The sequence below is a fragment of the Colossoma macropomum genome, unplaced genomic scaffold, assembly GCF_904425465.1.
Source record: "Colossoma macropomum unplaced genomic scaffold, Colossoma_macropomum, whole genome shotgun sequence".
Taxonomy (NCBI): Eukaryota; Metazoa; Chordata; class Actinopteri; order Characiformes; family Serrasalmidae; genus Colossoma; species Colossoma macropomum.
In genome coordinates, this window is record NW_023494801.1 from 31,195,097 (window position 1) to 31,212,119 (window position 17,023).

The 17,023-nt window shown below is 38.8% G+C and overlaps 1 protein-coding gene across 2 annotated transcripts in view; it reads left to right on the plus strand.

Moving 5' to 3' along the window:
* LOC118821423 (mitochondrial import inner membrane translocase subunit tim16-like) overlaps positions 1-17,023 on the plus strand; it is a 159,334-nt gene that overhangs the window by 75,308 nt on the left and 67,003 nt on the right. The gene's annotated exons all lie outside the window — the stretch shown is intronic.

Here is a 17,023-nt window from a genome sequence, read left to right on the forward strand (position 1 = left end):
TCAAAAATACTTTCAAAACTATTAATAGCTGCTGTAAATCCAATTATACAGGACGGGTTCAGCTCGTTTTTTAAACAAAATTATGTGATATCCACAACAATATCCACAATATCCTCACAAAAGCATAATGTGACAATTTATCACACTAACGATAATTATTGGCATAAGTCCTAGGGGGCAACATATTTTACATTCTGTATGACCAAGTTTTTGAAGCTGCTTAAAACCACTTTGTATCCAAGCCTGTGCTAAACCAACATTATCACACAAAGCTGAAGATTCACCTGTTTCTTACTAAAACTTTCTGTTCAAATTGCAAATTTCAGAATTTTTCTTCTGTCAACATATTGCAGCAGTTATATTTTGGCACCTCTACTATTCAATGTGAAACAGAATAGCGAACAGGAACACCAACTTGAGCTTTGTTATTATAGGTATTACCATGTCTTTGACAATAATGGACCATTTGACCACATGAAAAAAGGCAAATTACTGTTTCTTTGTGATGTGCAGGCAGATTATCTTGCTTTTAGATGCGCCACTACTGCGCGCTACTGGTCACTCACTATTACCAGTTGGACTGATTAAAAAAAAAAAAGATGCACAGAAGCAGACACTTTTTTCATTTTTGAATATTTTAATTATTGAATCTTCAAATTTTATTGAATATTCAGTACAGCCCTGTGAAGAACCTTTTTAGTTTTCATATAATATAAAAGTTCTATACCAATTACAGTTTTTTACTTAGAATTGTATGTCAAGAACCATTTATTATTTTAAAAAGTGAGTGTCTTTTCCTTTCTTCTGCCTGAAACATACATAGTGTGGTAGTTCTTTAATGTCTGGAGTTCACCTCACCTCTGCTAGGGGACTTCCCCCCCGCCCCACCTGATCTAAATTTAGATTGTGCAGGTCCAGCTTTCTGCCAGTTCTGCCCATGCATCACGCTCATCTCTGAGCCTGGCAACTAGAGTACCTAAACCAGCCTGCTGGAGACAGGCCCCCCTCAACCACAGAGAGAGAGAGAGAGAGAGAGAGCATGAATACAAGTGGGAGAGCAAGGGGGAGAGAGATAAAAATGTTTCTTTTTCCAGTTGCCAAGCTCAACACACACATATGCACACACAACCCATCCATTTTAAAACCACCTTTTGGAGGCAGCCCCAATAAAATAGATAGCCTCCCGTGTCAGCAAGGAGGACTGCCGGGAGTTGGCACGGCCTGTTCTTGTGTTGACCTTTCTGTGGTTCTCTTTAAATTACATCTCTTCAGAGGTAAAAAATGTGGTGGTGGAGCAAGCGGCTGATGGATTTAGAAGCTGTTGTGGGTTAGGGGCTGGACGGCGCAGGCCTCTGAGCACTAGAGGGTGTTGGGAGACGAGGGGCACCGCAGCAGTGCTATAGCTGTCGTTAGGACTGATATACACTTTCCCTCCGTGAGGCACGCTGGCACGTGGCCATCATGTCGGCCGACGAGGCGGACAGGCAAGCTCGTGTCCGTATGGCGCCGGAGAGGACCTCATTTGCCACACTGCTTTGGATAGCCTTATTACAGGGCAGAGGAAAAACTGAACACATGGCTGGCCAGTCCATGGCTGCACTTTTGAATCCCGAGATACAGAGCCAGCACACAATGGCTATGGCAATGTACTTAAAAGCTACATCAAAGAATTTATTTAATGCTACAGTAGATTAATTAATTATCATTTTAAACAATCTTCTTTACTGCTGATCAGGCTCTCTGGGCACTGAAGTTGGCAGAATGTTATTGGTTTGTTGTGTTGCCATAGTAATAGGTTTCACAAATCATGGCTGTAAACCCTTTAACTTTGTTGATGTAACAAAATAATATATTAGATATCCCTCCAAGCTTTGATTATGCAATACACTATGTACATAAATATTTGATGCACTGGGTAGAGTTGTCAAATACGCTGACACATTACTGCATTCCCATTACCCAACACCCACAGAGTTTCATGTAAAAAGCTATTTTTATTGCTGATTGCCAGTTTTTTGTCACACTGGATTGCTAATGCAGTTAATTTTATACTTAAAGACATAAACAGACATTGGTACATTGTGCTGATACCAAGGATGTACTGATTATGATTTTTTTATTGCGGCTCATGATTTCTTTACAGCCAGATTGACTAGTGGCAATTTTTTTTTAACCCAAAGCTCACACTGTGTGGGCACATAAAAGCACATAAAAACAAAAAAAAATGTAGACTATAAGGCTACATTGCAATATTATATGAATAAGTATGACAAATTCATTTATAATCTGATTGTGTGGTTTTATATAAATTGTAACTGTTACATTTAAGATGGGAGGGAAAATTTTAATAAAAACCTGACTAACTTTAGCTATGTGGTTTCCCCTCGCTCCAGTAAGTGACACATTTGGGTGATGTCTTCACAAATGATTTAGCATGTTTGAGGTAATAGCACGGGTATCTGATCCTCACATTGAGCAATGTCAGCACACTGTCATTGTTCAGTCTACCACTCTGTATTCACCATTATTGTACTTGACTGAGAAATCTTACCTTTTCAAACAGCTTGGCTAATCAACCATCCAAAGTAGACAATCCACACCAGTTTTTTCCAGTTCTGAGAACTTTGCAGTTTTTTTACATTTGTAGTTAGAACTTTAAGGTATATCATGGATTGTGTCAAATAGAACTATAGAAACCGTTCCCATTATAATACATTTTATAGCATGAAATCTAAGTGTATTTGATTTACAGTGTGTATCGTCTTGTGACTGCCGTATTGAAAAAAATTAATATTAACATACTTATTGTGAGACCCTTACAATATAACATTATGAGTCATGTGCAATTATGCTACAACAATTTGGTATATGAGTAACAGCAGCCTTTAAATACAGAGTACTTACCAGGACTTACGTTATTCATGTCATAAAATTGCAACACAGATTGGCCAAAATAAAAATAATAAATTGGCTGACTGCCGTTCACGCATTTGGAGTACAAAAAAAAATCAGTTGTAGCCGGTTCCGATCATGCATTTCTGGCTGGTACCAGACATCAGTACATATTTAATACACACAAAATGGACAATGCTGTGAAATCTTCTTATCAACCTTTCACTGTTTGTGTTGCAATTCCATTAAATGCCAAGAGGAGGAGGGATTCTCCTTTTAAATCTTGTTTATGCTCAATGTTTCTTCCTTATGATCTTGAGAAGGATTTTCTTGCCACTGTCACCCTTTACTTTAAAAGAGAATTCCATCTTTCTTTTTTTTTTTAATTTCTATGTAATTTCATATTTGAGATTCAAACAGTCATCCACTTAGTTTCTACAACGTACCATTTAACATCGAAACTAAGTGAATGTTTACATCTCCACGGTTAAATTAGGCTAGGGATCTAGCGTAGTGAATTTCCCCATTGAGGGTAAAGACTGGAATTTTGACAAAGCTGCTTTGTGACAATATCTGTTTTAAAAGCATTTTACAGTTAAAGTTAAATTAAATGGAATTGAATGTGCATGCACTGAGGACTATGCCTGTCCATCATGGCCTAAAGTTGACACCCCCCATGCTTTTGACAGCTCTGTGGCTTAATTGGTTTGACAACAACTCATAAAGGATTATTTGCTTCCTGAACTGCCATTCAGTCACTCAGCTGGAATCAGTGTGTGGTAGCTTGTCGATGTCCAGGCCTTTCCTGCAATCAAAGTGAATCAGAGGATATGCCTGTGTGGAGCTCTTTGAAACCACCAGGCCCATGTGGCTCATGTCTGGACATAAATGCTGGTTTGTTATTTGGAGTTGCCTTCCCATTCCTGCTGGGTCAAAGGGCATGGGCTTAAGTCAGAGGTTGCAATGAATGTGGCTTATGTTAGCAGGGAGTTTTAAGGCTCTTTATGCAAATGGGTCAGGGGGAGGGTTATGTAGTTTGCTGAATTTGGGCTTTATCGAGTTTGACATTATGGACCACCAAAAGCATGTGTTTGTGTGTGTGTGCGCACAGTAGTGAATGTTGATTCCTCTGGTATATTGAGACGTTGGATCTTCTTCCTCTTTACCTGGCAGCACTGTTCAATGCATGCCTCAAAACCTAGGTGCAGTCTAAATGCACTGCAACAATTGCCTTCACTTATTACCACAGTCTTTATTCTGACAAGATTTAGCTTTAGAGTAGAAACATACCTCTGTGTGTACAGACCCAGCACCTGATGCAACGCCAGCGTGAAAGCCATTAGATTGTGTATACAGAAGTGGCTGTTGGATGGGGGCTGTGGCACTGTGAGAGGGGGATATCAGAGCTGAGCTGCTTGACCCTTACCCTGACCCTGGCAATGAAGCACTAGAGAGATTTGCGTGCTCTGCCTGTGTCTTAATGGTAACACTGCTGTGACTAGTTACGGGCAATATATTGTCCTCACTGGAATACCAATAGTTTCACACAACAATAATTTTCTTTAAGGAGAAAATCAAGCTCCGCTCTTGCTTCAGATCTGAAAAAAAAACACAGATGTTTCCGTCCATCCTTACACCATAAGAAGCCAGCTCAGTGCTGGGGTCTGAAAGTATTTATAGCTGTCAAGAAGCTGTTACTGAGAAAAGGAAATAAACAAATATTTGCATTGTAACTGAGATGTGGAGTAAAGTTTTATAGATTGATGATTCTAAATTTGTAATTGGGAATATTTGGGCCATAAAAAGCAGAAAATGCCACCAACTTTTAAGACTGAATTTTGCAGGTATTTTTAAGAAGCATGGACAATTACCTCTGCAAATTCATTTGAAAAACTGAATCCAAGTCCTCTGAAAAAGAATTGAAGCAAAGGGTGGTCACACTAAATACTGAACAATTTGATATTATGTGTAGTTTATTTTTTTCTAATGCTGAAAAATGAATAACTTGTACTAAATGGATGTTTTGGACTGGAAATTAAATTAATAAAAGGTCTTCAACATAGTACTGTATGTCATTTACTTTGTGCTTCAGAAATGAAAGAACGGTTCAAAATACACAAAAACTAAATAAATAGAAAGTATTTCTCTAACCGTGGTATCTTTCTAGTTAATATTTACAACACTGTGTAAGGTTCCCTGTGGTGCAATCATAAGAGAAGCACAACAGGTTAAAGCAGACTAATGAAAACTAGCTTGTGTGAAGACATTATGTTAATACAGAGTAGCAGTACTCAGGAAGCATTAAGTCATAAAATTTACTAATGCATCTATGAACAGCTGGGGCTAATTAATGTCAAGCTGAAATAAAAATGGACCATTTTTATATTTTTACTTCATGTCCATGGTCTTACGGTACCATTTAAAATACAATGTTTTTGTTTCCTAGTAATCTTTTATCAAATTGTAATGACTTTTGCCCACCTCTATAACTCATTCTGATTTTTAGCTATGTTGCCAAGCACAAGCAGACAGTGAAAATTAATAATAACCAATAATATCATGTTTCACCCCTCCTATTATCCTGTGAAAATGCTTAGCTAGCTTCAAGACCCTCCCTGATGCCATATTTCTCTTTTGAAATATGTCATTGTACAGAGGGGAAAATGTGTTATTATTTCAGATTTACTTTGACTTTAAAAAGGTTTGCTAATCAGAGAAGTGTTTTTTCAAAGCTGAACCATCAGTGGCTGTGATAACTCTCCCACCCTCAATACCGTGTTGGGTGCTGTGGTTTGAGAGAGGCTTAGGCTTTTTTTAAGCCTGGGGAATTCTGGGAGAGAAAATGCTTTTTTAATCCTGTGTGGTGTCTACATAAGCAAGCTCAGCTTTATTATTTTGGGGAACATTGGTACATAAACACATGCGCCACACAATAACTTGCACACACTACATACTGACATCACCACAGTGCTTGGCAGAGTGCTGCTCCTTTAAGTTCTTTGTGTTCTTTTATTGGGGGCAGAGGGCTGTAGTTTGCCATCCTTAATATTGCAGTGCACAGTTTAGAGAGCTTCATAAGGAATGTACAGTTAAATTACTCAGTTGAATATCTTCTGGTGCTAGTTGTTTCTGTACTGGTCTGTAAAGCAACTTGTGTGAGTTTGCATGCTTCCCCCCAAGTGTTTCCTTTGAATGTGACTTGCTGGCTGATTTTCTGGTGACTTAACAAAGAACATTTCCATAATTGACAAGGGGCTGTAAAAGTTTTTAAGCATTCCTGATTATGTAATAAACATTATGTGCAGTGCAGTTTTGCTAAGAGCCTGCTGTAAATCACCAGTACAGTGTACCTTCAACAACATAAATCTAATTACAGTAGGCATATACGCTATTTTTGAAAAAGCCTATATTTCTCCTAATTTCTTAGAAGTATACTCCGTTTTCCGCTAATTTTCCTCAGGCCTGTCTTTTACTCAACATCACTACCAACACTTTCACCTGTACATTAGTGTTTTTTGTTTGTTTGTATGTTTGTATGTTTGTTTAGATCAAGCAGAAATGATTGTTGGAGCAAGGCATTATAAGAGATACGTATTTAGTTTGTATACATATTTAATACAAAATTATCATGTTTAAACTTAAAAATATATATTTTGCTAAACTCTAAAAATACAATGACAACAGTCATCAGGTTAGAATGTGTTTTGATTTATGCATGCACTCCCTATTGTCAAAATAACTGTCAGGCTTAGTAACTAGCTCAATGGGTACTAAATTCATCTATTTGGACTGGCGCTGCCCTGTATTTTACACCCTTAGGAAGAGACACTTCAAATGCCATAGGGCAAACACACAAAAACACAATCCTCCATAGACCCAAAAGATAGTAGATTAGCTTGGACCATTTTTGTGGGTGCTATCAGGTTTGCATGTGTTTTTACACAAACCTGTCGTAGATTAGGGCCTCAGGGTTTTATCTTTTTCATTTACATCCCATATCACTGCAAGGCAAAATGAAGTGCTTGCTCAGTATAGATAGTTCTAAAGTCGGACACTACTTACTTAAAACTTCCAGAATAAGGAAATGATATGATCTTGTACTTGTTATAACAAATGCTAGGGCACAGCCATACTCATTTGCATCAATTTGTGGCACTTGCTTAAATACTGACTGTTAACTTTTATTCTGGTTGAAGGTGTGGCCCATTATAAGAGCTGCAGACGCAACTATATTTCAGTGGTTAGTTGACAATGGACAAAACATGATCAAATTATATTATGTCGGTGTTCTTGTGTTCTTTTTTTTTTTCCTCAATCTTGGGTAGAATGTACCTCTTTCACCAACCATTCTTAAGAAGAAATTTTGTGTCTTCACTTGTGCACAACTGTGATGCTGTCCAATCATTGTGGGGACATGTGGTCCACACAGGAATAGTAAGACGAGTGTACACACACACACACACACACACACACGCTGACATGCATGCAGTTTTCACAAAGATTTTGACATTTACCAAACACACTCAAGAGCACAAAGGTGCAAACAATTATGTTGTTTAAGAACATGTCATGAATCTGACATTGACTTTTATTAGGTTCTTTCTGAAGAACAAATTTAAGAAAAACTTAGGAAGATACCGGTCAATGAGGCCCAATGTTATTTGACTGCAGTCATTGTGGATGGTGTGTCCTCAGGCCTAGTGTTGAGTAATTAGCTTGTGTGCAAACCTGTCTATCCCCCCACCCCACCCCCGCTATCCTTCTGCCAACTTTGCATTCCTCACCCAGACCTAACCTAGCCCATCAGCCAGATGACTTTCATCCTGTCTGCCATTGTGTGTGGGTGTGTGGATGTGTGTATATACGGCTTTTGCTTTGGCTCTGCAGTGCAGCTGACAGTCGTCTTTTGCATCTGGCCAGCTAGATTTGTGGATTTAGCTGTTATTGGAAAGAAAGCTATACTGTAAACCATAAAATCGTGATGAAGTACTAACAAATTTGGCAGTGTCATTTGTTTTGATTTGTCCCTATGAGATCATATTTATCTCATCTTGCCTGCAGCTTATTTTTGTCTGAACTGGTGCAGTCTAGATCACTGAAGAGTGACTTTAATGATGAAAGTAGCACATGTAGTATTGAAGAGCTTGCACCTCAGAAGCCCCATGTAGCAATGGTAAGGCATAACACAAAAAAAAACATTTTGAACAGATGAACTTAGGAGCACCTAAACTAAGAACAGCCAGTGTCACATAACACATTAAATCCTAACAATGAGAACTGGGCTTTGTGGTTGGAACGGGGTGTTCTTGCGTTGTGTTCAGACACCCACACAGGTGAGGGCTCATGGAAGCGCCATGTGTGTATTGGAACATTCAAGGCCCAGATGCTGGTGTGAAACTTTCACAGAAGCCAAGAGTCAAAATATTCCAAGAAGGACTACACCTTTCTCAAACACCTGGATGTCCCATAACTCCCTTAGGCTTTGTGATTTACCCAGTTTACCATTTAACAAATGTACCAGAACAGCTATATGTGGCATCCAGATTTTGCTTCTTTAGTTTCGCACTGGAACTAGAAAACAGATGCCAATGCTAATAACACAGAATCAATAGTTGCTTGTATATTTTCTGTGAATACATCCTGAGAACCTTAACCTGCTCATGACACATCCAGACTTTTTTAAGGTTGTACAGACTTGTCAGTGTGTTTTTAGAGCAGAGCAAATAAACTGTGAACCAAAAAAAATGAACAGAACATTACCGTGTAGTTGCTACAGACAGCAATTTGAAGCAGTTATTGTGCCTAATTGCTCCTCCTCCGCAGAATCTGACTCTTCTTCGTGTGTCTGCATGTCAGCTGGTCTTTATGGTAATTTCTTTATATAACTTGTATACATTGGAACAAAATGTCGTTCCTCAGGCTCCATAGTGCAACACACAACAGCAGCACATTACACAATAATAAAGTGCATAGACACTAAATGGCATAAAGACTAGCAACTAGCATTAGGCTAGTAATTCATTGAACCTACCAAATGTCGCCTAACAAGACAGAAAACACATTACCTTGCCTTTCATTCATTTTCTTTCTCCTTACAGTTTGCTCATCACCAAAACTGATATGGATTTCATTAGTCTTGTCATGAACTTAAGCATTAAGGAATTTGGTCAAATCAAGCTCCATTTTAGCTGTTAACCTTGCCTTGAACAGGACTACTATTACCAAGGGAACTCTGATGTCAATGAATTATAGAAGGTAATTTGCTCCAGAATTATTACTTAGTAGACTTAACATCAGATCACAGATCTCATCTTGTCTGCTGTAACACTCAAATTATAGCACCTCCCCAGCTAAAATTAATCCAGCTTGAATGGCACTTTAACTGTTCTCACAATTCTTACATTCGAGATTTCTGTTGTTTTCATTTGTAAACATATCTTCAGTTTGAAATTCAAGATCAAACTGTTATTTATAATAAATAAACAGCAGAAATTGCAAACGTTATCTGTACCATCCATATGTGATAGTGTGCATGTAAAGAGGAGGCAGAATGCTGCATCACATCCCCGTAATCTAAAATGGCTAACTGCTGCATCAAGCTACACAGTGCAGTTTAGTTATTTGTATAGCTCATAGTAAGTCATACTGTATTCAGAATCAGAATCAAGCTTTATTGGCCAGGTATGCTTACACATACAAGGAATTTGGTTTTGGTTACAGGAGCTCACAATGCACAGCACAGTGTAATATTTTAAGTGTAATATTTGATGGCTTGTGGGAAGAAACTTCTCTGTAGCCTGGAAGTCCTGATCCTCATCTGGCTGAAGCGCTGGCCTGAGGGAAGGAGCTGGAACAGGTGGTGTCTGGGGTGTGACGAGTCAGCAGAGATCTTCTCTGCACGCTTCCTGGTTCTCGAAGCATACAGTTCCAGCAATGTGGGCAGCTTAACCCCAGTTGTCCTCTCTGCAGACCTGATGATGCGCTGCAGTCTGTGGAGGTCATGCTTGGTGGCTGAGCTACCCCACACTGTGATTGACATGGTGATGACGGACTCTATGATGGCTGTGTAGAACCGCACCATCAGCTCCTGGGGCAGGTTGAACTTCCTCAGCTGACGCAGGAAGTACATCCTCTGCTGGGCTCTCTTGATGATGGAGCTGGTGTTCTAAACCATATCGACAAGTCAGAAGGACCTTGATTGAGATTTGAAAGTTTTGGAGTATTCTGGAAAGATTTGGGTGACTATTGACTTTTAGTGTTTGCTAGCAACATTAGCCTCAAAGCTTCAGTGTACAACTAAAGAAGCACAATTTGTACACCAAACATGTCTTGGCTGATCAACTTCATCTGGCTAGGTAAAAAATTGTGAAAATAACATTTTCTTGCCAATCTAATTCTTTATGCAACACTGGCGGCATGGGTGGCTCTGCGCTGTAGCCTTATGTTCTATTACCACATCTTTTACATCATCATCAGTAAAACATCGGTTTGCAGTAGCCAGCGATTTAAGTGAATTAATTTCGTGTTTTTCTTGTGTGTGGCATTAAAGTTTTATTTAAACTATAGTGCCCTCCACAAATATCAGCACCCCTGGTATTCATGAGCAAAATGGATGTAAAAAGTATTCTCAATTGCTTATTTCTTTTTGATCTTTAAAAATCTAACCTTTATTTAATGTTTAATGATTGAATGAAAAAAGCAAATCTTGTCATGAAAAAAATGATTTTCTTAAATGTGTGCCACAATTATTGGCACCCCTAGAATTTCTTAAGAGTGAAATCTAACTGAAGTATATTCCCATTCATATTTTATGTTTTTAAGTTCACCTGAGCAATTAGGAACACTTAAATGGCCATGATTTCCTGATTCACTGAGGAATATACATGAGATAAAACACAAGCCAAATTCCGTCAGTCATCCATTGTTGTGAGAAAAAACACAGTGATAAAGGAAATACAGTAATGATGTACGACAAAAGGTTGTTGAGCTGCACAAATCAGGAAATGGCTATGAGAAAATAGCTAAATAGTTGAAAATGCCCATGCCCATTTCCACTATCAGCTACAATTACAAAGTTTAAAACCACTGGAAATGTTAAGAATCTGACAGGAAGAGGATGTATGTATATACTGACACGCACCGTGAGAAGAATGGTTCGAGTGGACAAAGAATCACCAAGGATCACAGATGGGGAATCGCAGACATTAGGTCTTTGGGTCACAACGTCTCCCAAACTACAATGAAATACCTTCTATATAACCACAAGTTGCTTGGGAGGGCTTTCAGGAGAAAGACTTGACCAACAAACTCAAGCGCCTATAGTTTGCCAGATATTCCTGGAACTTTCAGTAGGATCATGTTCTGTGGTCAGATGAGACCACAATAGAGGTTTTTGGCAACAAACACCAGAGACGAGTTTTCATTAAACTTTGTCATTATACCAATACAGGGTTATACAGTATAATGAAGCACTGTCTGGCTACTTGCATCCTTGCAGTGGTTAACAAAATACATTTTAAAAAAAAAGTGCAAAGACAATACACAAAAGCACAAAAACAGCAGGTGCATAGACAGTGTATGTCCTGGCCAATTTATCAGGATACATGGTATCACTTACTCCATCAAGCACCACCCGGAATAAAATCAAAACCTGGCTGCCTTAGCCAGGAAGCTTAAACTGGTTCATAGTTTGGATCTTCCAGCAGAACAATGATCCAAAGCACATCTCAAAATCAACACTAAAATGGTTTACTAACCACAGTATTAAGGTTTTGCCATAGCCACCCCAGTCCCCTGACCTAAACCCCATAGAAAACCTGTAGGATGGGCTGAAGAGTAATGTCCCCAGTGTGGACCCCGGAATCTGAAGGATCTGGAGTGATTGTGTAGTGAGTAATGGTCTCAGATCCATTGCAGTGTGTTCTCCAGTCTCATTAAGCATTAAAGGAGACAACTCAGAGCTGTTATCTTTGCAAAGGGAGGCTGCACAAAGTATGTCAGTAATTGTGTCACACACAGATTGGAGAAAAAAGTAGTTCTTTGATATGATAAGTTTTTTTTTCCCAATCATTGTACTTCAAAAGCTTAGATTTTTGTTCATGTTTTCAATAAACAATCAAAAGGATAAGCAATATAGAATGTGGTTTCCACCCTGTTTTGCTCATGTTTACCAGGGGAGCCAATATTTGAGATTTTATTGTTTAATCGGATGAGCAAAGTGAATCACTCCATTCCACGATTGTGGTAAACTTGTTGCTTAATGGCTTTGGGCAGCTATGTCATTAACACACTGTCATGTCGCTGTAACCATCTCTATAGCTGTCACTATTACTTCCCTAATTGTGGATATCGTTCTAGTCAGCAGCATGCTGTGTACGACTCTGTGGTTGGGTTAGAAACAGCAACGCTAGCAGAACCAGAGACATGAATGGCGTATGTTATCATTTACAGCGTGTGGGAGAGATTAGGCAGGTATTGGTCTTATCTGCCTTTGCCAATAGAAGCTAATTGGAAGCATCTGTGCTTTGGGGAGGCATTCTGCTTCAGTGTTAGATTTGAGAAGACATTTGCGGTACAGATGCCAGATTTCCATCTTAAATTTCAATAAGCTAAATTCCCTTCTTGACCTCTCTTTTTCTCTCCCTCTCTCTTGCCCCCACTCATTCCTTTGCTCTTTCCAAATAAGAAGCTTATTTTAAAGTCACTCCATGGTGAGCTGTTCTTCTATTTTTTGATGCTTGTTCCAGAGTTTGTTGGAAATGAGTTCAGTTCTTTAGTATTCAGCACCTCACCTCAGAAAGGCGCTAAAGGCTTTTGTGCACAATCTTCTGCATCTCTGCAATACCAGTCTCATTTCTTATCTCTGTGGCTCTCTTCTCATGCGTCCCTTTTCCTGGATTGATCAGGCCACAGTCTTCGTCTCCTATCCATATTCTTGTGTTCTTATCTGTATTATGTGTTCTTCCTGTCCTTAGCCTGTCGTTTACATTTTTTCTTGATCATTTCAGCCCTACCACACTTCATTTTTCTCTTTTGCATCTCTGCTGCTAAGGATGCATTCCTGTGGTGTCCACAACCCCATTGGTTGAATAAAAGCATGTGTGATCATGATCGTCAGGCGTATGTTGAGAGATATTGGGAAAACGTTTTTTTTAGTCTGTTACTTCTTTACAGTCTGAACGAAAATGATAAAAATGGTAAACTAATGGTTTGATATGTGCTGCTGAAAAGCCAATAGTCAACATTATTTATATAGCACATTTAGAAACAAGACATGTTGGCCAACGTACTGCACAAACAAATTCAACCTGAAATCAAATTATTCACCTTATTAGCACATGTACATTGTCATAGTAAACGTAGTTCATTATACTTTTATTTATTTTTTTCTTTACCTGTAACCTTTGATTGAAGTTTAGTGACTTTTGCCTGCCTTGAAGATGTCTGTTTTGATTGCATGCATTGGTGGGTGGGGAAAAATAATACCATCCAGATCCATCACTGAGCTAAATGCTCAGAGACCCTCCTTGATACCCTGTTTCACTCGAAACACATCACAGTATAGAAGGGAAATGTGTTGATTTCTGATTCATGTTACTTTTAAGGCCATTTCCTATGGGAGCTTGTTTGAGAGAGGCACTCTCTGGGCCAGTTGTATGTACGAGCAGAGGTGAAATGCAACATTTGCATACTTAGTAAACCAAACAAACATTTGATTAACTGAGACTGCAGCTTATCATGCAGACTATGCATGACAGTGCAATAACTGCTCGCTCAAGAGGTGCAAGGTTTAAAAGAAGCAGTGAAATAATGGAGCTGTCAACAAGCTTGAGACAAAACAGAAAATGAAAATTCAGTGATGAGATTAGATGTTAATAAATTAAATACTTATCCACCAAATCATTCTATAGGAGTGTTATTTTACTCAGGCTAAGAAAATAGTGTTTGTCAAATAGAGTTTGTTGCAGCCATTTCGCTACATATTTTGCACCACATCTCAGGTATGTATATTTTGTCCTGAGACAGGTATGTATATTTTGTCCTGTGCCTCCATCTAACCACTGCAACACTTAAAGGAAGTCTCTCACCAACACATCATTTGAGAACCTAATGCAAGTTTATGTCTGGTTTTAAAAGGTGACTGCTACGACTTGCTCAAACTTCAGTGAATCGAGCAGAATATGTAAGTAGTCGCACATGTAATATTTTACTCCCATTTTGTATGGCTCTCCCTCAAATTCATATACATAAGGAAAAGTAGCTCATTTTGCATTTTATCATGCAGTGGGCCCATAAACATGAGTTTCATATCGAACACATAAGCAGAATGCATCTGATTTGCATCCGAAAGTGTCACAAATGGCTTTAATACATTGAGCCCTCTGAGCAGCTGTGTGAGTCAGATATATATCTGTTATTTCCAAAGTTAAAAATTCCTGTTAACCGACGTCCTCGTGGAGCTCAAGGGATCTGGTACTGAGACTACAGAGAGCGAGACAGGACAAAACAGGACACACAGATGACTAGATGCTAGAGACCTTAAAATGACTTATCAAGGAAGCTTACAACGGAGAAAAGTAGCATTCAGTGTTTCTCTAATTTCACTTGTTGCTGTTCAACATCCTGCTCAGTCTGCAGTACTCCAGGCCTGCGGCACCTAAAGCGCTAGAGCAATACGCGGCTCCTCATTTCCCTGTATTTGTGCTGGAGCATGGAGTAGGGGCTTAGCTCTAGCTCTACACACATACACACAGGCTCCAAATACAAAATGGCCAGGTCTTTTAATCGCTCCACCACCGCAAAACCTTCCCTTCTCCTTCAGGACGTGGCAGGGCCACATTAGAGCCAGAGTGTGTATAGCAGGAATAACATGGATCACATGCTGGAGGAAACTTCACTGGCAGCTATGGCCAGTCATCTTCTTAGAAAAACTCCCAGAGGAAGTGCACAAGCAAAGAGCTATTCAGCAGCTCCTTCTGTTGCAAGCCAGTAGGATTAATAGGATTTTTTTTTTAATTCAACACTCTAAATCAGATAACTTTTTTTCATCCTGAGGTCTTTGCTAGGACGTATATGTCTTCAATAGTTTGATGATCTTGTAGCAGATACAATATAATTTATGCTATTCTGCCTGTATTAGTGAAGCTTCCGAAAGCCTATGAAATATTATTGAAGGAGATTTGAATGATGATATCAGAAGCATATCGGTATCCGCAGATAGTTGCTTAAACATGTATGAGTTAGCAACAGACTGGTGTTTAGATTTGATCAATATTTTAAACCATTAAATTGATGAAGTATTTGTTGTACTCAGGAAGAGCAGAAAGATTAGGTAACACTGGGTTACTGCGCTAAAATGTTTGCTTTTTATTCATTTTATTACATTTGTAACCCTCATTCAAATAGGTGTTACAATTCTCATAATGCTAAACTATGTGGCCCTAATCCCAGTTTCTCCATTTCATAAGTGTTTATGTATCGGTTTTAGTATAGGCATCGGCAAATACGTACATGAAAAATATCAAGTTTCGGCATGCGCCAGTAATTCCAATATCAGTACCAAGTACAAACATTATAACAAAAGGAGGGCCTGAGATTTAAATATGGGGAGAACCAGAAGAAAGAGAAAATATGAGGGAGAAATGACTGTTCTGAGCCACTCAGCTCTGTGCTGCACAGTCCTTGGCAGCATCCTCCTGCCCCAAACATTTGCAAAAAAAGGGAAAAAAAAGAGGAAGGAAAAAAAATAACAAGCAAAAAAATATTTATTCAGCAGTAATTTTCTGCGGAATTTTTGAGAGATAATTTGAAAAAAGCAGCCCTCATGGCTACAATGGGCTCTTTGAGGGGCTCAGCTTGAGCATTGGGTTTGGACCAGGGCCAGAAGGCCAGGTCTCTTAAATTCAGAGAATAAAGGGGGCCTTTTTAGTGAAAGCTAGAGAGGAGAGAAACAGACATGCACCAACTCAGCTACCTGCCAGGGTCCAATCACAGATCGGCCAGTGTTTCAGGGCATGTTTGGATCTCCTGTGATTGACATGGCAACATAACATATGTTTAACCCTTAGACATTGAGGGTTATTACTGTTGTTTTGGTATGCAATTTAAACGTAATTACACAACAACATGATTAGTTATATAGTCATCATCTAATTACATTTAGATCTTTTCTGTGTTAATGACAAATGCATAAATTTACAAGACTTTAATAAATATCATCTCTATCATCATTTGGTTTTTCTACTCATTGATATAGGTAAGAAATCATTAATTTCAAATTACACAACTTGTCAGAGTTTCTTTTCACCAAAGCTTAAATTATTGTAATCTTAACATATTTAGGAAGGTCAGAAATAAAATAATGTAAGGGATTGTAATAAAAATGCAAGAAGAAAGTGTGGTAAGGCGCAAACTGCATGTTCTGCATGTGTGCATGTTTGAGTTTTTATTATTTGTTTGATATGCTTGTTCTTCTGCTAACAAATGAAAATTATAGTGTTTGCTGGACAGCAGTGGGCTGTTTTATGTGTTTGTGTTGTTAAGCTGAGTTTATACAACAACAGCTTCCAGCTGTTGTACCCATGAGTGTTGTATTCATGCCAGCCCTACAAGAAGACTGTTTGTGTGTTTCTCTCATTATGAAGCTCTTGCTACCTGTAAAATATGTGGGTGGTCAGCCATGAATGCACACATTAACAATCAATATCAGCTTGTTGCATTTGGGTCAATAACAGTAAGTGCAGTAAAATTTGCTTATTAGATTTGAAATAGTCTGTTTTCAGTCACTTTCTCCCATTTGCCTTAAGCTGTCTCCATGAAGGAAAATCTAATACCTTCCTGCCTTTCTCTAAATGTTAAACAGCCTTGTAAAAGTTTGCTCTGGGCGGTGTTTTTGCAGTTGCTGCATGGATGGTAGTGTTCTCTCATGCGGCTCCCCGCCATCTCAGTTTTAAAAGCCCAGCATGACAAAGTTTGTGCTCCCCCAGAAGACTCAGATAGTGAAGGACATTTCTGCTGAGTTTTGTTAGTCCAGTCAATCTCACTGCTAAGAACCTGAATGACAGGTTGAAGGCAGAAGCTAGAGTGTCTTGCTATGCCAAGTTAGATTAACAGGCAAAATGACACTACAAAT